The following is a 24,200-nucleotide window of genomic DNA, read 5'->3' on the forward strand; positions in this document are numbered from 1 at the left end:
TAATACGTCATTAACCTTATCCAATTTGTGCTTTAAATCTTGTTTATTTACATAAAACAATAGTTGAAAACACGTTCTTAATATGGTTTTACCGGGAAGGATTTAAGAAAATTATTTTTCTTTTTTTGTATTACTGGTGGGAGGTGAATGTAAACAACTGCAGAATTTAACAATGTTGACCGTCCAATCAGAGCTTCGAAACTTGGCAGCCGAATTCTGCCTATAAAAGTGATGCAACTCTGGAAATATCGATTGCAATATTGCAACTTCACACTTCTATTTGCTGACTACCTCAAATATAAACCACATTGTAGACGAAATACGATTGCTTTTACAATGACTGAAATTGGTAAAACATGAGCTTGTAGAAGGAAACGGTGGAAGTTATGAGTGTTCTTGGTCCAGCTCCAAATCACGTAGCGGTGCCGCCACCTAATTCCCAAAACGTTTTCTCTTGTCTGTAATATCGTCTCTCGTGGGAATTGAGCTCGAGGCTCCGTAATAATAGGTTATCCTTATACTGGTTAGCCTAAGCCGATGAGATTTGCAAGTTATTTGTGAATAACATCATCGGTGTTGCGAGCCTCAGAACGCCAACGGAATGAAATGCAAGTTGCAATGATTTGCGAACATTCCACACAATGCTATTTCATGAAGGTCGGGGCTGCTGCCTGCTTGTGTAGAGATTTATGGCGACGGCTTCCGACACCTGCCATAACTTTCGTATACGCTTTATGGAAAAAGAAACACTGGTCGCTAAATACACAACGTTCCATCATTACAACAATGTACCTGTGTTTTATTACAGTACGGCCAATAACATATCATCATTGTGTTTATATACATATTAAATAATTAAATAAATATTATAGGACATTATGACACTAATTGGGGCTTACCCCACAGCAAGCTCAATAAGGCTTGTGTATATTATCTAAGGATATGTGTGTTGTAGCCATTTTGTCCGAAAGTACACGTAGATTCTTTAAAATAATCGTTTATACGTATTAATGAATAGTTTTTCTCGACAAATATATTATATAATCGAAATTATTAACAAACGACTTTAAATGTTATAGAAATATACGTACTACTAGTATACTTAAATACGTATGTCACGTAATATGTCAGGAATTATTATACGAAGTTAATATTTTGATCGGCTGGTTATTTGATTGATCACCAACACAGCAAGTCTTCCAATATGTTTACATATCTAGTTACATTGGGTGACTAGGGAAAAATAAGGTACATATTAAAATGTGTCCATTTTTGCCTCTACTAGTATTATCTGCACGTACCTAAAAGGTACACAACATGACAACACACACAAATTCAGTACTATGTAGATTGTTTTTCTAAGTTAATAACGCAAGAACCTTGTTATAAAGGTAATAAGTAATTGATAAGCATGCCCCAGTAATAAATAGTAATAACATTACTAACTAATTTGTCATCGGAGGATTCAAGCATTAGCTCATTTCATAATGTCTCACACCACAAGAGTTGAGCAAGTCAAAGTGGTCAAACAATAATTGTACTGTTTTTGTTTTTGTAGGTAACCGCACACCTCTAATTACTTAGAAGCGCAAACAAACAACCTGCTTTTATATTAGGTGCAGTCACGGTCATAAACATTTACTGAGTTATATAAATGTGTTAATATCGCGATTTTTTTTTAAAGAAATCGCAAAAATTCTCATGGTCACCTTGAGGTCCCAACGTAGACGAAACGTATGGGCTAATTTTTTCACGATTTTCATGGAATCACGACCCCAAAATCACCCAGTATACTTATTATATTATACTATATTAATTTATCAATTTATTTTATCGGAGTAAGGCAAAATGTGTATACTTGTTTATGGCCATGTACAGTCAGCTAAACTATTAGCTTAGCAATATGACATGCAGGGGTGGTAAACTAATAGCTTTACTGACTGTACTATTATTTGGCTTGCGGTGAGTCAATGCGCTCTATTCCGCATCGAAGCGGTGACCGCTGACCCGGGCTAACAGCGGATTACCGTAGATCACATCACGTCCCATTAGATCTTTCATCTATTGTTGATAAAGACAGCATTGCCTTTTGAATGAAGCAAGTGGCATTTGCTGTGGATTAGGTATATTTCCACAGAAGACGCTTTAAGAAATATTAAGAATATACTACGAGTATTACTCACGCTTACATAATTATTATGCAAGTTTACATATGAAAACACAACGCAATGACTAGGTACACTGCGACAGTTCCACATTAACCTGTTCGTGCGTAAAAAAGTTATTAAACATGGTGGTGGATGGGTTGTTAGTATCAAATCGGACCACCTCGGGGCGTATTGTTTCTTTTACATTTTTGTACACCGTAATGATATGCACCATCTAGTGGCAAGTAATGACCTATACCCGGGATTACAAGCGAACTTGACCGCCCACGTGCCCACCGACAATAACCGCGGTCAGTGCAATATTGTCGTTGCAATCACTTACGAGTCGAGGGTTCAGGTGGACTGGGGGCCTAGCCAAACGCCAAAAGAAAAAAGAAGTTATCGAGATTACAGATGCTACAAAAAGTCACGACTACTTCCATTAATTATTTAAGTCGATTGGAGTTTTCTATCAACGATTTTCATTTTATATAGGCCTCCTGCGGTGGCAGCATGGTTCCATTTTTATCACTTGTCACTATGCCCGTCACTTTCGAGCAAATGATTCGGCATGGTAACAAATGATAAAGAGCCGACCATCTTAGCCCTACTGGATAGATGAATTGTTATTTAATTTATTGTTACTTATCAATCGACTGAACATCGAAAACACTGAATGAAATATCGACTCGATTCGAGCTTACGAATGTATTACAGTTTGTTTTCAGTTTGACACTCGCTCATGCATCTCACTGTGCTTATTGCTTAGTAATTTATTGAGCGAGCGTAATGCATTCCGGGTTGGAAGTGTTAGAACTACGAGTCAAATAACCTCGACACTGAGGAAGAAATCCGATGCCAGGATTCAATACAATAAAAATCTCGTCATAGCCTCACTTTTTTCAAACATTGCAGCAACGGCTAAATATTCTAATAAGTGTGCATTTTATTTAAGCATATCTATTATACCCAACTCGTAAAACAGTATAATTATCGACTGATCTTTGAATCAAGTTACACTGGGCTCGCTTAGGAACTCTGGACCCGCATCCAATGGGAACAAAGTCAAAGTCCGACATTCAGATTTACAAAATCTGTTATTGACTAGATATTACTCTATATGCATGGCACTCGACCAAGAAATACGCATGAGCGAGATGCACTGAAAGTTATATTATATCAATATCAAATCAATAACATATTTAAGAAATATGAATGCCGTTCCAAGGCGCCATGCACTATTCATGTTACACGATGCGCTTTAACCCCGCTAACAATATAACGCCTATGCACAATACACTATCCAATCACGACTCAATAGGTGATTACACTACAACCACAACTATATTACGACTTGTATTAACTTCGGGTATTAAGAAAAACTACGTTATTAATCCATATTAATCACTGTCGGCCCGAATTTCTTCAAACAAAAACATCACCTTTGATACTGACATATCAAATCCATATCGTATCTTTAGGAAATATTTGACGTACCTATCTTAAAGTTCGAATGGGCCGTGTGTTTAAGAAACATAACTTAATTCAAAGCTTACCCGTAGCCACCAGCTTTCACAATCATTATATCGAAGCACATCGATAGCAGGCGGCGCCGATAAGCCCATATCGGCTCGGATCGGACCATTACATCGATTTATGTGACGAGATCTCAAACTAGCAACACGTTATAAATCTCACGAGCAATTCTCATGAAACACAATGCCTTGAATCGTAGTAAATAAATCAAACATTTTTATTACGTTCCGATTCTGTAGTTTTCTCAAATTGATCTGCGCTGCGGGCCTAACATGGTCATGCTTTTGTCGACTGTCGTCTTGTGCGAGGGTGACGCACGACTCAATAGTCGATAAAAGTGCAACCATCATATCTGTACTGTTGTATTGAGTTATCCAAATGTTCACTTTCACTGGCATTTTTGAAAGAGTAGGATGAAGTGAAGTGGAGTTTCTAGTGCAAGGACCCCAGAAACTGGTATTAAGTAACGTGACCGTGAGCAGGCTTTAAGAGGGAAGTACAGTCAGCATCAAAAGTAGCGGATGAAACAAGGCGCCAAAATTATCTGATTTCCGGATAACTATTCCAAAAATAAATAAATGACTAAAATTCGCGTTCAAAAGTATATCTTTTACAGTCTTGTTTGTTCTATATTAACAACATCACTTTTTAGTTTTTGTTAATCTGTTACAGAATGGTAGATACTTATGAAGCGTTATTTGATCCGCTACTTTTGATGCTGACTGTACTACGTGATCGTCCATACTAAAAGAGAAAACGGTTTTCCACTTTTCAATATTTTCCATTCTACATGATATATATAGGTATATATATATTGACACGATGAAAAACTTTTTAGGTTTTCATTTTTTTAATTTGCAAACAAAAAAAATTCTCAGAAAAGCGAGACCTAGATAGACATCTAGAATATATTATGCTGAAGCGATCAACATCAAAGTGATTTAGTAAGTGGAAAACGTTTTCTCCCGAAATGCAATTTCATAGAAAAAACACCGTTATTTCGCTAGATTCAAAAAGCTATTCTATCCTCTTAAGAGGAAATTAAAGAATATTAAAACTTCCGAACATGTGTATGGAAGGAATGCGGTAAATAATACAACATGTATGTTGTTATCACGCCTAATCTTATACCTACTACTCCAAAAAACGGAAACTATATATTATTAGAAGAATGAAACTGACTATTGCGTAAACGTATTCATGCTAAGTGTTAGTTAAGACTCGAGTCCTTTGAGTCCTCTGCTTTGAAACTCGACTCAGTTTTTCAGACTCACATATTAAGTCTAAACTCGAGTTCCTTTCAACTTGAGTCTTTTGTAGGGACTTGAGTCCTTTTCAAGGAACTCTATTTTTTTGTTTCCAAAATTTCGAAATGCTTTGTATTTAAGTAATATTCGTGTATTATTTAGCTTAAACCTATGAAATTGTTGACGAATTCTTTATTCGGAGACTCGAGTCCTTTTGAGTTCTCTTAAAAAAGACTCAATAAATGACTCACCTCGGGACTTAAAAGACTAGGAAGTTTTTAAACCCCCAAGTATCGTAAAAACGAGTCGAGTTCTTCAAATTCAGACTCTAAAGACTCAAGTTCCTACCAACACTAATTCAGGCCTTTAGTACTTTCAGGAATTAAACCCGACGGATTTCCCGATAAAACAATTTGATAGAAAATCCGGGTTTATCGGGGTTTCGCAGATAAAAGTTACTTTTTCTTCTCCGTTCCTTAGGAAAATCCGGGGTTTTATGGATGCGATGAAAAAGACTTCAGTATTTGTTTTACTTAGTAATTAAACGCCTAATGAATTAAACCTTATGATCCCTAATTCTCTTTTTTATTATAAAAGGTTTCGTATTAAACTTTTAGGTGAATTCTGATTTTAATATCAGATTATGAATTAGATCAGATCCATAACTAATACAAAATATTCAGATCTTATTCATAACATGTTATTAATATCAAAATATCCCGTTTGAACCAAGCTTGTAAAAACTTCCCGATTCGAACTTTATGATACAAATATTACAAATATTAGGTTTAGATACGATATGCATCACTGAAATATCTGATCCATATCGTATCTAGACCTAATATTTGACGTATCTTAAAATTCGAATAAGGCCGTTCAAAATGGAGCACGCTTAGTCAAACACGACTGCTTTAGTGACTACGATGTCCGAATGTGTAGATATTATACGAGTAGCATACCAAAATGAGATCCATCATATAGCAAACAGAAATAAAGCTCTGACTTTATAATGTATTGTATTATAAGTATGGACATAAATATTGAATAACTTATCTGTGACAAATAACTCAATATCGGCTGCCGAGGTAGCTGCAACTTATTTAACATTAACTTATATTACGAGTAATAATAGACTCAAGTCACGAACTAAAAATAGTTATGATTTCATTAAAAGTCATAAGGTGTGTTAACAATCGTCCTTGGTGCTCTTTGAAGTGCATCGGTGCATAGGCGGATCAATGACTGACAATGTTGACGAAACAAATAAAAATCTTTAATCCTATTCTATTAAGGACCTGTAGTAGCGTGGATAACGCAGCCCTTGACTTTTTCCCAATAGATGTCACCATCAATCTTAATTACTAGCAATAAAGTTTACAAAGGATCTAATTAGTGAATAAATACGGCTGTTTAGGACGCTATTTTTAATTGTATGTTTAATAATATAATAGGTATTTGTGTGACCGATAAATTCAGGATTGAAAACTGGCTATGGTATGATTTTTGGTTTTGACCGATGAGACGAGTAAGCGTTTTACCTAGTATAGTGTAGGTATGAAGGTACATTAGTGTAATTTCTTAATTTAATTTAACCTAATTATGTAAGCCACATACTTTCATCATCATTACGAGCTGTTGTGTAAAGAAGTGCATATGCAAAAGTGACCGATTACACGATTCTCATTGAACGGTTGATTCCCTCGATTACCGAAAGAAACGCCCCAAGAGAACCAGTATAAACATGATCTCTGTTCACCCTTGTTTGTTATGGATCTCGAGATCCAGATACACTGGTTAGGTTCAGTTCAGCAATAAGACCAACAGTCCAGGGTGCTGAGCCAACACGTGCCAATCGTTAACGCTCCGTAGTATAGCGTAGTCATCTTTCTCTATCACTCTTCCATATTAGTGCGACAGTAACAGTTGCTTTTGTTGTTCGCTACGGAGCGTAAAAGACTTGCACGTTGGCTACGCACCCAGATTTGCCGGCGAAAGCGCTGCGCCGGCGCCGCCGCCGTTAATCTCGCTGCACTAAACTCTCAAGGTCAACTTTCGCGACTGCCTTGCACTTTGCGATATGCTCGCACAGCATATGAGCAGGTAAGCTGACATTTTAATTACGATTTTCTAATACGCATATCGAGAATGTTAATGGTAAAGTTTTGTTAAGGTTCATTTACAAGCAGTTTTTGGGCAGGGAAGGAAATAAAAATACAAATATAAAATATGAAAAAAAACTCTTTTTATAAAATCTCTAAATTTGCATCAGAATTGATACTTAAATAAATATTAAGATATGTGACGTTTTATATTTTAGAAATTAAATTTTATATCAGCGAAGTTTGTTCAAATACCTACTAGAGAATTTTTATGCAAATAAAAATAAGAAACTTATCAAGGCGATTGAAAAGTCCAATCATAATAGATACTCAGAAATTGTTGATTGATTGATGTACCCCAGCTATTGACTTTCAAAACTCATTAAAATATTTTTGTTGTTTTTCCCGAAAATCAAAGACAGTTTAAGAAACTTACTTGTGAAAACAGCTGGCTTGATTGAATAATCCCGAAAACTTCTCACAATTATAACTGAATAATTATTAACACTTTCCTTAAACAAGTCACGCCTGGCGTATTATTTAATTAAAGGTTTATGTATTAATTGACTCGCGCACAACCATGCCTTAGATTGTTTCAGGAGTGAATGAAATATTGATGTGGTGTCGGGAGTTTTTATTCTGGGCATTGCGAATACGTTTATCAGGGAATGTTTATGAGTAATTAGGGAAATTATATTTGTTATAATCAAAGGAATTATAGGTATATTGGAATAAATATTTGTTTGATTTATGAAGTGCTGACTGTGAAGATGTTAATTAGGGAATGTTCAAGAGTCCAATAAATATGTTTTAGACATATTTTTATATTGATTTAGAAAAGATTTCAGTACGACTTTTCAGTCCGGTTAACTAGCTCGTAGCAACATCATTATTTGTAATCTAACTGGTTTTAATTTTAATTAGATCTTGCATTACATTTTTGGTTCCACTAATTTAGGTTGCGGTCGTTACCCGCGATGTCTTAATTAAATCATCTATTACTATTTTCAAAGTCGAATTAAAGGATCTAATTGGTTATCTTCCTATATTTCTATTCGCTCCGTATACATGACTGTGGCGCCGCCCTAGTGGGTGTCGGACATATCCGGCCCGATTCGAAAAATAAGATACGATAACGATAAGTTCTGGTTTAGATAAGTTCTCATTTAGATATCGTTTGTATGTCGTATAATTGACAGAAGCAGCTCGATTCGGCCGACCAATGTCACTTTGACGTTAGAAATATCGTAGATAGATCTTACTGCGGAATCGAAATAAACGTAAATTTTGACATGTCGTTTAGTTATCGATCTTTCAAAGATCGTTCCAAGATCTTAAACGTGTCTTAATTATTCTACGAATCGGGCCGATCGTCGCTATACTTAACAACGTATCTACTCGTTATTAGATACGTATATCAGATACGAGTTTGAGTATAGCGACGATATTGCTTAATTGACAGTTGGCAGCTGCCAAATAGTATGAAGATGTTGTCGACGATCGTTCATATTTTCACCACGTCGTGTGTTGGCATCGCTGGTGTTTCCCCCACCACCAACTTCGCACATCGCCAATAGCGAAATGTTCACATAACATTCAATACAATCAGCGATATTCAATTAAATATATCTTGAATAACTGTTAGAATAGTAAAAGTTAATTATGCGATTTTAGGTCATGAAATTGCGTAGCGCTCCTGGGTTCTATCTCCGCGATAAGGGGAGTCTGCGTCACTCGACGCTCCTGAATGGACGCTCACGCAGCAGACATGATTCATGACTGTATTTTTAGTGCGCTGAGGCATGCGTGCAATTTACTACGAACTATTATGATTCCTGACGCAGCCATGTAGCTTATTATATTATTTTTAATCGTAAAACTCGTCATTCACGCCTACGTAGTGATTAGGGAGCATTCCATGCATTCTTTGCGTAATTAAGTCATCAAATCTGTTTCAGGAGAATTGTCATTTTATCTTAGATTGATGCTAGTTGCGCAATATAAACATTGTAACTATTATCGGATGTTTACAGTTTTTTCGCGTGATTACGTAATTAATTGCTATACTATGTATGGTTTAAATATTTAAGTTATTCTTTACGCCTACTGTTTTTTTAGTTTATTTTAAACAAGTTGGGAATATGGACAACCAGCTTGTGGTCGTCTGTACTAGTATGTGTCACTAGTTTTTTTTTCTCACTTAGCATTTAATAATTATGACATCAAGAGTTAAAAATTGAAGCAGAATGAGCAATAGAAATTTAAAAAAAGTCTATATAATAAATCGTTCCCTCAAATATTAGTAGCTTGTGTGGCTGAATGACCGCGCGTGTTCCCAGACGAATCGATCAATATTTATAGGGGATCAATAAATCAGCATCCGTCAGCTCGCGAGTGGACAGCCTCGATTATTTCGCGCCGGTGACTCAACGTTAATACCCGATTTGCCTAAAGGCTAAAGGCTGTACGCATAAATTTTATAATTGCAGACTCGTAGACAATGTAGGAACAAGCGCGACGGGTCCCCATGAATAATGTATGGGGAAAAAAAGCTATGCCACCAGCGGCGGTCTTATTGTGTAAACCGCTCGAAGCTGACGGTGTGAACCATTCAGAAATATCCAATGCGAGAAACTTGCAGCACATTAATTTTTGGACCAATTGCAGTGCTACATTTCATATACAGTGTGAGTTTCAACTTGGGCAGCAGGCAGGAAAGTTGTTCAGATGTTATTGCTTACGAGAAAATGAATTGTATATTTGTATATTTTTTGCTGCGGCGTACTTCAATATATTTTCTAGTAAATAGACAACAATATAAACACAATAATGGCGAACGTTTTATCCACACCGTAAATCGAGAGAATATGACCTTTGTATAGATCGAGGCTATTAATTTTGTATTTTTTTTATATTATTTAAATTGTAACTGTATAGTAAAATGAATGCAATTGCCATGACGATTTCAGTTACGCAATGGGCCAGGTAGACCAGGACTGTATTTTTATAAAATGTAGGTTTCAGGGTGAACCACTGTTCCTATTTAGGGACAAGTCAGATGCTCCTTTGTTCATAGTTGTCATTGATATATTGCTCGGAGTAGATGCGCATTTTCAAAGTTTATTTATATAATTTAAACCTTTAAAGTGGCCGAACATTTTTTACCTTATTCAAATGACGTCTCAGATCTGATGTCGGTGTTGTATCTGAAATAACATAGAAAAATGTTGAAAAAGTATGTAGGAGAAGATTGAATAAGTTATATGTACGTAAAAAAATCGAGGAACGAATGTGCCCTTGTATTGTTAAAGATTCTAAATGCATTTATGCATGTGACTATTGGGCAGAACTTTTTGACAATCAATAATGTTAATGTTTTATTTCATGTTTCTGCTCTACGAGTTAGTTTATATTTAACCTCGAATGACATAATTTGTAACTTGTAGAAATAATAATATTTTATTAACAGCTCTTAATAAACTTATGTTTACCTACACATATGTCATAAACCCTTCATGAAGCTTTTAATACCAGAAATTATGGCCAGCATAAAGATAAACTCTTTTTTAGAACAAATTTATTTTCTGTGAACATCGAATTCATTTTATAACAACATTTAAATTATTAACATCTCTGAAAAACAAAGGAATTTGATTTAACCTCAATTCTAACATCAGTTGAGATGATGTTTTATTAGAAATGAAATGTCACTTACAATTTTATTTATCCCTTTATGAAACTTCCTTCGCACGTTTGAAAAACTCACGCTCTTATTTTAATCTCTTAACATTATGTAACAGTCACATAAACTCCTATTACGTAGCGTGGAACCTAATGATATTTATCAAATTATTTCTGTAGGTAAATTAAATACCCAATTGTTAAAAAGAGGCGTTGTATATATACTAAAAACGGTGATATTCGATACGATTATTCGGCAACTATTCTGTATTCAGCATAGGTATTCGGTCACTTTGCCGAATATTCGTTATTTGGTCGAATAGTAGGGAATAGTCTCATCTGTGAACAGTCTCATCTGTTAATCTAAAAAGAAAAATTACACAATAAAAAATACCGCAAACCACTATATTTAATAATTATTATGTATTCTTGTAAAATTGTTAAATACTAAAACCTGTTTTTGAGGATTTGTTGATTACACACATATAATTTTGATTTAATTAATTTCAACTACATTTACTACCTAGTTGAGGGCAACAAAAATTAATTCTTAGCAAACTTTATGTTTTTTGGCGAACAATTTTCATAATTAATGTGACTCAAAATATTCGCATGTTATGCCGAATAACGGCCCGATTCTAAGAATGAATTACGATAACGATAAGTTCTGGTTTAGATAAGTTCTCATTCGTTATCGTTCGATATCGTTTCGGGCAACCAATGCCACTTTGACGTTAGAAATATCTTAGATAGATCTTATTGGGATCACAGCGGAATCGAAATAAACGTCAATTTTGACATGTTGTTTAGTTATCGATCTTTTAAAGATCTTTCCAAGATCTTAAACGTGTCTTAATCATTCCTCGAATCGGGCCGTCTGTATTCGGCGCTTCGGCCGAGAAAGCGGCCGAATATTCGGTATTCGGCCAAAACCACTATTCATATAGCATCTCTAGCTGATATATAAGACTATAAGCCATTTAATAACAGGTAAACAAACTATATGGACCAAATTCTTATAAACATTGTAGCACTAAAAATATTTCATAACAAAAACAAGATATTTTTTTATCACTCCGTTCCACTTCCACTGAAATTTATCATGAGATTTTCGTGAAGCCCGCGGCAACCCTTTGAGGATAATATCGTGTCGTACAAAACGGGCTCAACTGAAAACTTGCGGGTAGTCCAGTAAAGTAGAGCTGAAATATTGCCCGCCCACTGTCTAGTCAGTAGCATGCTAGGCCCTTTATTAAAACAATTTATGGTCTGCTAACGGTTTTTTTTATGCTAATTCATTTGAGCGGAATGTTCTGTATTAGTGAATATTTATTTAACTTTAGGTTTTGATGTCGTTTACATAACTCATCAGCAACAATAAAAAAACACTGTTGTTTTTTACAAGCTTTATTTAACTTGCCCTGTTATAATTTGAGTGGATGTGGGTCAATCAAAGGTGGGTCTAGTACCAAAAAATAAATTTTTGCTATAAACTTATTTTATGTTAGAGCTATTCCATACTGTATTAATTAATTCAATTAAAACCCACAGGCCAATTCGAACTTACACTGACATCAAAATGATGTGATTTAGTTATCGTGCGTCTCGCTTGCCCCATCACATGTAGGTACGGACAAATACGAGCGAAATGCACAATATCGAAGTGACATCATGCCATTCTGATATCAGGGTACGTTCGAATTCGCCTATAAGTCTCGTAAATGCTCACAACTCTTAAACCTAATTAAAATGATTCTATACGTATCAACTCATTCGGGTTTGGCCCGCGATAACCTCTAACCTCCAGTTGGCAGTTAAGCGTATTTTCCAATTATTTAATAAATATCGCAATTATCGTCGTGCATAAACAGCAATTGTTATGAGGCAATTATTTTAACAAATAATTCCTCGATGGAGCGATCTTTGCAGATTGAAGCCGCGCGAGGACTGCGATCAATCACGTGGCGAGATAAAACGGCCTTCTGTCTGGGCTCTGGGCTTATTCGTGGCTATGTCTGCCCTTTTAATCTCGCTAAACTTGGATTGGTATCTTTTATACTCTATCTATATAATACGCATATAGGTATGTTGTAGAGGTTAAGCTGCCTTTCCAGCAGAGATGTGCAAGGAGGCGGAGTTGAAGCTAAACGATGTCAAAAAACAATAAGATTATCCTGGTAAGTAACATTACCTAAAATATATTATAATGGTGCATGCATTTATGTATGTTCTGTTGCAAATAAACTAATTGATTGATTGGTATGATTGATTAATTGAATAATGTAGAATAAGTATAGGTATGTATAACTAAATATGTGGTGTACTTAAGAAATTATTAGATTTATTACCGTATTATGTAGGGCTTACGCGTATCCAGTTATGTTTACTGACGATGACGTCTCTCGTACATATATAATATTGACAGGTTTACGTTGTAAAGTTAAGGTCAAAAATATTTACGCGGGAACGTGACTTGAATGAAGGTATGTAAACTCCATTTTACTGGTGAGGGCGGTATATACATATTTTTTTAAATCTTTATTGCACATAAGAAAACACACTGTACAATAGGCGAACTTAATGCCGTAAGGCATTCTCTACCAGTCAACTTTTAGGCAAAGGAGATAAGTTGTAGGCAGTGCAAAAACGTGAGGTATAGATGATACAATTAGGTACATGTACGAACACAATACAATCATAAGAAATACACAAAACATATATATAAATAATAATATTGATATATATATATATATATACATATTTTTTTAAATCTTTATTGCACATAAGAAAACACACTGTACAATAGGCGAACTTAATGCCGTAAGGCATTCTCTACCAGTCAACTTTTAGGCAAAGGAGATAAGTTGTAGGCAGTGCAAAAACGTGAGGTATAGATGATACAATTAGGTACATGTACGAACACAATACAATCATAAGAAATACACAAAACATATATATAAATAATAATATTGATATATATATATATATATACATATATATTGATATATATATATATACATATATATTGATATATATATATATAGGTACATGTACGAACACAATACAATCATAAGAAATACACAAAACATATATATAAATAATAATATTGATATATATATATATATATATATATGTATCAATATTATTATTTATATATATGTTTTGTGTATTTCTTATGATTGTATTGTGTTCGTACATGTACCTAATTGTATCATCTATACCTCACGTTTTTGCACTGCCTACAACTTATCTCCTTTGCCTAAAAGTTGACTGGTAGAGAATGCCTTACGGCATTAAGTTCGCCTATTGTACAGTGTGTTTTCTTATGTGCAATAAAGATTTAAAAAAATATGTATATACCGCCCTCACCAGTAAAATGGAGTTTACATACCTTCATTCAAGTCACGTTCCCGCGTAAATATTTTTGACCTTAACTTTACAACGTAAACCTGTCAATATTATATATGTACGAGAGACGTCATCGTCAGTAAACATAACTGGATACGCGTAAGCCCTACATAATACGGTAATAAATCTAATAATTTCTTAAGTACACCACATATTTAGTTATACATACCTATACTTATTCTACATTATTCAATTAATCAATCATACCAATCAATCAATTAGTTTATTTGCAACAGAACATACATAAATGCATGCACCATTATAATATATTTTAGGTAATGTTACTTACCAGGATAATCTTATTGTTTTTTGACATCGTTTAGCTTCAACTCCGCCTCCTTGCACATCTCTGCTGGAAAGGCAGCTTAACCTCTACAACATACCTATATGCGTATTATATAGATAGAGTATAAAAGATACCAATCCAAGTTTAGCGAGATTAAAAGGGCAGACATAGCCACGAATAAGCCCAGAGCCCAGACAGAAGGCCGTTTTATCTCGCCACGTGATTGATCGCAGTCCTCGCGCGGCTTCAATCTGCAAAGATCGCTCCATCGAGGAATTATTTGTTAAAATAATTGCCTCATAACAATTGCTGTTTATGCACGACGATAATTGCGATATTTATTAAATAATTGGAAAATACGCTTAACTGCCAACTGGAGGTTAGAGGTTATCGCGGGCCAAACCCGAATGAGTTGATACGTATAGAATCATTTTAATTAGGTTTAAGAGTTGTGAGCATTTACGAGACTTATAGGCGAATTCGAACGTACCCTGATATCAGAATGGCATGATGTCACTTCGATATTGTGCATTTCGCTCGTATTTGTCCGTACCTACATGTGATGGGGCAAGCGAGACGCACGATAACTAAATCACATCATTTTGATGTCAGTGTAAGTTCGAATTGGCCTGTGGGTTTTAATTGAATTAATTAATACAGTATGGAATAGCTCTAACATAAAATAAGTTTATAGCAAAAATTTATTTTTTGGTACTAGACCCACCTTTGATTGACCCACATCCACTCAAATTATAACAGGGCAAGTTAAATAAAGCTTGTAAAAAACAACAGTGTTTTTTTATTGTTGCTGATGAGTTATGTAAACGACATCAAAACCTAAAGTTAAATAAATATTCACTAATACAGAACATTCCGCTCAAATGAATTAGCATAAAAAAAACCGTTAGCAGACCATAAATTGTTTTAATAAAGGGCCTAGCATGCTACTGACTAGACAGTGGGCGGGCAATATTTCAGCTCTACTTTACTGGACTACCCGCAAGTTTTCAGTTGAGCCCGTTTTGTACGACACGATATTATCCTCAAAGGGTTGCCGCGGGCTTCACGAAAATCTCATGATAAATTTCAGTGGAAGTGGAACGGAGTGATAAAAAAATATCTTGTTTTTGTTATGAAATATTTTTAGTGCTACAATGTTTATAAGAATTTGGTCCATATAGTTTGTTTACCTGTTATTAAATGGCTTATAGTCTTATATATCAGCTAGAGATGCTATATGAATAGTGGTTTTGGCCGAATACCGAATATTCGGCCGCTTTCTCGGCCGAAGCGCCGAATACAGACGGCCCGATTCGAGGAATGATTAAGACACGTTTAAGATCTTGGAAAGATCTTTAAAAGATCGATAACTAAACAACATGTCAAAATTGACGTTTATTTCGATTCCGCTGTGATCCCAATAAGATCTATCTAAGATATTTCTAACGTCAAAGTGGCATTGGTTGCCCGAAACGATATCGAACGATAACGAATGAGAACTTATCTAAACCAGAACTTATCGTTATCGTAATTCATTCTTAGAATCGGGCCGTTATTCGGCATAACATGCGAATATTTTGAGTCACATTAATTATGAAAATTGTTCGCCAAAAAACATAAAGTTTGCTAAGAATTAATTTTTGTTGCCCTCAACTAGGTAGTAAATGTAGTTGAAATTAATTAAATCAAAATTATATGTGTGTAATCAACAAATCAAACAAAATTGTAGAGGTTAAGCTGCCTTTCCAGCAGAGATGTGCAAGGAGGCGGAGTTGAAGCTAAACGATGTCAAAAAACAATAAGATTATCCTGGTAAGTAACATTACCTAAAATATATTATAATGGTGCATGCATTTATGTATGTTCTGTTGCAAATAAACTAATTGATTGATTGGTATGATTGATTAATTGAATAATGTAGAATAAGTATAGGTATGTATAACTAAATATGTGGTGTACTTAAGAAATTATTAGATTTATTACCGTATTATGTAGGGCTTACGCGTATCCAGTTATGTTTACTGACGATGACGTCTCTCGTACATATATAATATTGACAGGTTTACGTTGTAAAGTTAAGGTCAAAAATATTTACGCGGGAACGTGACTTGAATGAAGGTATGTAAACTCCATTTTACTGGTGAGGGCGGTATATACATATTTTTTTAAATCTTTATTGCACATAAGAAAACACACTGTACAATAGGCGAACTTAATGCCGTAAGGCATTCTCTACCAGTCAACTTTTAGGCAAAGGAGATAAGTTGTAGGCAGTGCAAAAACGTGAGGTATAGATGATACAATTAGGTACATGTACGAACACAATACAATCATAAGAAATACACAAAACATATATATAAATAATAATATTGATACATATATATATATATATATGAAATCAGATGAACTTACAAAGCAGAATCACTAAGATTTTCCAGTACTGCCAGCAAAGTGTTCACTTAAGGATTTTTTAAAAGCAAACCTATTCAGACACTGTCTAATTTTGTTAGGGAGACTATTCCAAAAGCGAGCTGCCTGAATAGAGAAAGAATCGGACATGTAACCAGTTCGGTGAGATGGTATAGACAGCGATAGATTGCCAGAAGACCGAAGCAGATGGACACGAGAGACACCATACTAGTGGAAGAAAGATTTTAGATATTCGGGGACTGAGGGTCGTTAAGAACAGAAAAGAAGATGCAAAGCATGCAAATGTTCCGCCGAATACGAATAGGAAACCAGCCAAGTTTTGAGCGGAATGAGGAGACATGATCGTATTTGCGGAGACAGAAAACAAAACGAATACAATTATTCATTAACGATCTAATTTGTCCAAGAGCTCCTCATTTAAGACCGGATAACATACATCACCATAGTCGATTACTGGTAGGATTATATTAAGATATAATAAAATACTTATACAAATACAAAATCGATTTATTTGCCAAAAGTCCTTTTGTACACATCTAAACTACAAACTAGGCACAGCTTGTATGAAGAAGCAGACCGGACTGATTTCCCAAACTATATGCAACACGTAAGTAAACAGGTTCAGGTTCAAAATAGAGCCAGATGACAATGCCTTTATAAACTTAAACTAAGGAAAAAAACATAAACGCGCGATAGACCGCACACGCGTAGAAAATCATTAAACTAACTATAATATTAATAATATTACACAATATCTATTTTTTTTTGAAACGACGAAATAGTCTTAGATTTTACACATCGTACTTAATTAAAGTATTTTTGGTAAACAAACTACGTTCATAATTCAAAGACACTTAACTATTTACTGTGTTAGGAAAAAACACAGTCGTTGTCATGGTTTCAAATAAAAATGTATGAATATCACTGTGTCGTCATCCTGAATAAGTACCCAATATTTTTACTAGGTTTATTGTATACAAATAACTTACCTAGTCAATAGGTGCTACCCTGGTGATATCATAAAGTCGTGGAATCATTAATCTTAATGGAATAGCAATCACGCATATATTAATGTTAATGCTTGCTGTATGCAAAAATGCTTGAATCGCATTTTGACTGCTAAATTTATTATTATTTAAGGCTTAAATTAAAAAAATAACATCTGTATACTAGTTTTCATTGCAACCTTCGCTATATTTGGTTGTACAAGATCGCACTTATCTCCTGCAGACGGATAAGAGAAACAAAACTAGGAATTTAAATTTATTACATTGAGGACTTTTCGAAGAAGTATTTAAGATCATATATTTAAAGTATTTGATGATAGCCAAGTATATCTATCTAATTTATTTCGTTAATAGTTCGATACACAAAATGTGTAAGTTAAACATTGTGAATAAATAAAAATTACAATAATAATTTGATATCCACGTCTGAAGTTGATTAGTTCAAGGTACTACTGATAGTAATGATGAGGTTGCAAATTTTCTTTAGGGAATAATTAATTATAATTAAATATTTCCATTCTAATTTGATACATATTTAAGATAGCGTTAGGGACGGAAGGACGGTCTGACTGGCTACAATAACAAGGGACGATAAATCAATTTAGAGCCAAGAGCGGAATCTAATCAAATCAGGGCGACTCAATGGAGCGATAGAAAATAATTAACGAATAACTGGCTAAATATAACGAGATCTTTTAATGAGCAATGTTTACGCATCGGATTTTATTAATAATGAAACTCTAAATCAATTCGCATTCGATTTTTCTAGTCACACCAGTTATGATTCTGTACGCGGCGCAAATTCAAGTTTTTATGAAGTAATGTGACAGATATAACTTGTGTTTATGCTAATAAAAATATTTTAACGTTATCACAAATTGACATGCCATTTTGTTTTTGTAAACGGGCGTGTCATTACTGTCAGTTTATTTATAAAAGTCAAAAGTCAAGTCAAAAGTCAAAATATTCTTTATTCAAATAGGCCTAGCAACAAGCACTTTTAAATCGTCAAATTTTACAAATATCATCTTAATCTAAATATCAGAGCAATTTATTGATGCAGTTATTATTGTTCTAAAAAAAACATTGAACTATTATAGATATGGTAAACTTAATAATAAGAATTTCACAAAAAGATCGTCAAACATCAAAATTGTATAAAAATACTAGTCTAGAACCTTTCTAGAATAAAATCTAAATGTCAAAAAATACGGTATTACATTGAATTATCAATTTCATCATTAATAACATAACAATAAATAATTCATTCTTTACAATCACACTTAATCCCACGGTGTTTCATCATTCATGTAGTCTTGTGTGCTATAATAGGCTTTAGAGATAAGCTTACGTTTTACATAATTTTTAAATTTACTAACAGACAATTCAGTTATAATATTAGGAAGTTTATTGTAAAATCTTACACAATTACCCATGAATGATTTCTTAATTTTATGGAGCCTAGTGAAGGGCACTGCGAGCTTATGCTTATTTCTAGTATTAATATTATGTATTTCAGTTTTTCTTAAAACTGGCAATGTTTTTATGTCCATACAGAATATTCTCATAAATATATTGACAGTGCACTGTCATTATGTTAATGTCCTTAAACTTATCTCTAAGTGTGTCTCTATGGTACATTTTATATATTGCACGAATAGCCCTCTTCTGCAGAACAAAAATGGTATTTATCTCTGAAGCACTACCCCATAGTAAAATACCATATGACATAATGCTATGAAAGAATCTAAAGTAAACTAATCGAGCTGTTTTCACGTCTGTTAACTGACGGATCTTGCTCACTGCAAAAGCTGCAGAACTCAGTCTATTCGAGAGATTAGCAATATGGGGACCCCATTGTAGTTTAGAATCTAAAGTTATACCAAGAAAAACTGTGCTATCTACTAGTTCCAATTCCTCATCCTTGACAATGACACCTGTTTGCTCATTCCTTATGTGACTTGTAACAAACTTAATGCACTTAGTCTTTTTCTCATTTAACAATAAATTATTAACATTAAACCAATTTACTACTTTAGAAATAGCATTGTTTACATCACTGCAAGCTTGTTGCTGTCGTTTGACTTTGAAAATAAGTGAGGTATCGTCTGCAAACAATACTATGTCATGGTGGGTCTTTACAAGGTAAGGCAGGTCATTAATGTAGATAAGGAACAGGAACGGCCCCAATATTGATCCCTGCGGTACACCCATAGAGACCAATGACCCCGGTGATCGCTGTCCACTCACATCAACCCTTTGTATTCTACCGTGTAAGTAAGACTTTATTAAATTCAGTGCCGAGCCTCTTACTCCATAATAGTGCAGTTTCCTGATCAATGTTTCATGACAGACGCAATCGAAGGCCTTAGATAAGTCACAGAAGATACCTAAAGCATCCTGTGACTCCTCCCAGGCATCGAAGATCTGTTTAATTAGCTCAACACCAGCGTCGGTTGTTGAGCGACCCCGTGTAAAACCAAATTGTTTGTTGTGCATTAGATTATTAATGTTAAAATGTTTCAATAACTGACTCAAAGCTATTTTTTCAAAAATTTTGCTGAATGTTGGTAACGCTGATATCGGTCTAAAGTTAGTGGGGTCGGATGTGCTACCTGATTTAAATAAAGGAGTGACTTTACTATGTTTCATTAGATCAGGAAACTCACCGCAGTCAACACTGTTATTAAATATAACTACCAGGTCAGGCGCTACAACTTCTATTAAGGATTTGACAGTATGAACGGAGACTCCCCAAAGGTCACTAGTTTTTTTTACATTAATTGATTTAAACGCCTTTAATATATCTGAGGCACTCACATGTTCAAAATGAAGGTTTCTAGTACATTCTGGGACATTCTCTTCTAACAGTGTAACGGCAGACGAGGGTGATGAATTTAAGTTCTTAGTTGTGGAAGCTGGTACCTCGGTGAAGAATTTTTCAAATTCTGTTGCTACATCTAAACTGGAATCTACGATTTTGTCATCAATTTTTAGTTTAAGATCTTTCATCCTTTGCTTTGATCTACCAGTCTCCACATTAATTACTTTCCACGTTGTTTTAATTATATCAGAGCTAGTTTTTATTGTTTGACTTAAATAATTACGCTTAGCGATATGGCAATCTATTTTAAACTTCTTCGAATATTGTTTAACATATTCCTTAAATTCATCACTCGTATTGAACCGCCGTTCCTCATACAAGGCATACAATGCTCGTCTTCGTTGATGTAACTCTGCAGTAGCCCACTCACTAAAAACTGATGCATCACTAACCATGACCGATTTTGTAGTAAATATCGCATTATAATTTTCCATAAAAGTGTGAAAGAATGAATTATACATATCATTAGGACTCATGTTGGAAGACAGAAAGGGTAGCGCCTGAATTAAACTTATACATAGGAGTTCGATTAAAAATAACAATTAAACGCAGAGAATGTACCCCAGTCTTACGAATTGCGTGTAAAAAATATGCTCTTATTATGGTGTTCTTAAAAATAAAATTAAGGTCTTTCCAGTTTTGTAAAAGTGTACCTATGTATATATGATTTTTGTAAATTTCTCTACAATTGTACTAAAGAAGTAGTACTTTGTGTCCAGGAAATGAATTACATATTGTATAATATAAAAACTATGTTTAGGCTATGACGAAAGATTGATCGAAAAAATATTGCATAGCACGCACGCATAAAACCAGGTGAGCGAAATAAAAATTGGCCTTCGCCATTTATTTACGTCTGGGAAGGTATTGTTTACTGCGCGCGAATGAAATATGTTAATAGCGTTATTTTATTGGGGTATGGAATGTTCAGTGCTTTTGCAAAACCCGCACGATTTTTGCTAACAACTCACGCATGATCCGAAGTCCAGTATGCCCTGTAACATACATATTATATGGACGCTAACGCATAAAAAATGCGTTGCTGACCAACGACGGTCAAAAACGGGTTCTATCAAGCCCTTTTCTCGTTTAATAAATAAGAGCGTCGTATCGATTAGCTTCCCGACTGGCCACATAGCCCAGGAAATAAAGAAGTTCGACTTTCGCAATTTAGTTATTTTTCTGAAAGTGAGTGCTCGCCCGGCGGTGACGCGACCTCACCTGTTTTCAAAGAGGCAATTTGAAGACGTATTACCCTTTGTTCGCGAGACCCTGCCGGGAGGTGCTTACGGCAGCGTTTATTGTGAATCTAATGTTCCTGCAAATGGAATGGCAGATTGTTTCGCTTTTAAACGCCCGCCCAAATATGAAATGGAAATTTAAACTTTACTAAACATCTGTTTGGCTATGGTCCTGTAAATTAAAACTTGAGCGTAGAAAGTTGTTGCTCAGAATTTCTCCTGCTTGTATCGCAGACGCAGCTGTATCACGTCCAATATGCTTCGATGCTAATTTGAATCTTATTCTCTTGCCTTAAGTGCGAAGACGTTTCGATATTATAGTCTTGTCCGTACATTGCAACACGTAGACCGTTCAGTTCCGTGCTAAACACGCGAAGCGCTACTTTCGACACGGGTGCAGTTAGCGGCCCTTCATATGGAGATGCCAGGCGCCCTCGCAACTAACAACACTTCACACGATTTCGACGACATTCTCTAAACAAGTTGCTAGTTTGTTTGAGGTGTTTGTTAAATCGACTGAAGAACTCTACAAACAACGCGTTTTAGCGTGAATAAAATACACTGAATTTCATTAAATAGTTAAAGGAATTTGGTCAGGCATCCCGAAGACCGAGAGTAAACTTTGCATAGCTGACAATTGCAACGGAAATCTATGTCTATGCAGTGCATCGCTTGTAAGAAAACAACAGCAGTACCTAAACCAACTGAATAGTTAAGAAAATTTGTGAAAGCAAACAAACCTTTGAATTTTCAAAGTACTTAAATTATGTATACATGTTTATTTTAGGGTAGAACGGGGTAAAATATGATTGGGGGTAGAACATGAATTGGGCTGCGCCATAGATCCGGACTTCTGTCGTATAACACCGGACTAATGAGAAAAACATGTCACTGCTGTTTTAGTTACTCTTGGGCCATAAAACTAAACTTATGAGTTTTTTATCGACGTCTGCAAGTTTTTACAATGTTTGAATCCAAAGACCACCGACACAATAATTATATGTATACCTACCTATTTTTAATTACTTTATATGATTATTTGTAACTTAGTTATTCCATTTTCCCTGGACTCTCCTATATTGCTTAGTATGCTTAACAATCGAAGAATTCCTTGTAAATGTCGTACCTTCCGTATATTCCTGCAATAAATCTGGCACTGTTTGAGGCATGTACGTTAAACTGCAACAAAAAGCACGTTAATTCGCATAACGTTGTTTGGTGATGCTGCGTGCGCCAGCTCGGACCTAATAGACGCGGCCTCGACCTGCTTTGGCTGACAATAATCATTCATTTATTGAGACCATACCTAGAATATTTTCAGTTGTGAAAACGAATATTTCTAGATAAAGATGACTTTGTTCATATTAACCTTCTGGTAACTCATTAATATATCATTATGAAGTTAATTAACTATTTGCTTTATGGCCTCTTGCACCATTCAGGATTAGCCACTAACTCGGAGTTAACCGTTAACACAGGGTGAAATTCTGGTAACTCCGGGCTTAACCGCTTAACCCCAAGTTAGTGGCTAATCCTAGACGGCGCAAGTGGCTCTTAGGTACTTTAGAATAAAAATGTAATAATATTTTTCTTGCCTACCGGCACATTTATTTCATCCGCCTTCACATACCAAGTTATTACTACGGAATGTTATTCAATAAGAATTAAACGTGGCTATCGCGTTTTACACAATTGCTCCGCTGCACATTTTCCATGTCGAATATACCTATAGCAAGGCATTTTTAATCTTTGCTGAATGCGGTAGAATGCTTCACATTATTTCGCAGAAACTATATTACCAACCAACCCACAGCATTTGTGAGTCAACTACAATGGGCGGATTGGGCGGTGAACATGAATTAATTGCAATTTATTATTTTAAATAACTGTAATTACACATTAATTAAGCATAATAGATACTTCCAATCCACACATTACAGGCACGACTTCCTTATTGAAATCGGTAAGATATAAAAAACTGCTATATCAAATCAGTTTTCATCACACTTGCTCGTAATAGATGTTATTAGATGTAGGCGATGCAGTCCGTAAATCCTAAATTTCAACCTAGGGCTGTAATGTCCGTAGGTAAGATAGTAGGCTTCTGCCTACTCTAACCTCAACTTTGTGACAACAAAAACATTGTGCGTGTCACGGGCGTTCAGGAATTTCGAATTCGTGTTAATGAAGCCCTCGCCTTCGGGCTTCAATTCAAACTCGTTCGTACATTTTTG

At 35.0% G+C, this 24,200-nt stretch overlaps 2 protein-coding genes across 4 annotated transcripts in view; one reads left to right on the plus strand and one right to left on the minus strand.

Annotated features, from left to right (window-relative positions):
* LOC133533589 (synapsin-like) overlaps positions 1-24,200 on the plus strand; it is a 117,132-nt gene that overhangs the window by 47,894 nt on the left and 45,038 nt on the right. The gene's annotated exons all lie outside the window — the stretch shown is intronic.
* LOC133533616 (metalloproteinase inhibitor 3-like) overlaps positions 1-24,200 on the minus strand; it is a 61,740-nt gene that overhangs the window by 20,931 nt on the left and 16,609 nt on the right. Inside the window, exon 2 of one of the 3 annotated variants that reach the window (XM_061872623.1) lies at positions 10,195-10,235. The exons of 1 other annotated variant lie outside the window; for it this stretch is intronic. The gene's annotated coding sequence lies outside the window, so the exon portion shown is untranslated. Of the gene's footprint in view, positions 1-7,465; positions 7,619-10,194; positions 10,236-24,200 lie in introns of those variants that run through there. One more of the 3 variants, XM_061872625.1, reaches the window with a different exon arrangement.

The sequence above is a fragment of the Cydia pomonella genome, unplaced genomic scaffold, assembly GCF_033807575.1.
Source record: "Cydia pomonella isolate Wapato2018A unplaced genomic scaffold, ilCydPomo1 PGA_scaffold_183, whole genome shotgun sequence".
In the NCBI taxonomy this organism is placed as follows: Eukaryota; Metazoa; Arthropoda; class Insecta; order Lepidoptera; family Tortricidae; genus Cydia; species Cydia pomonella.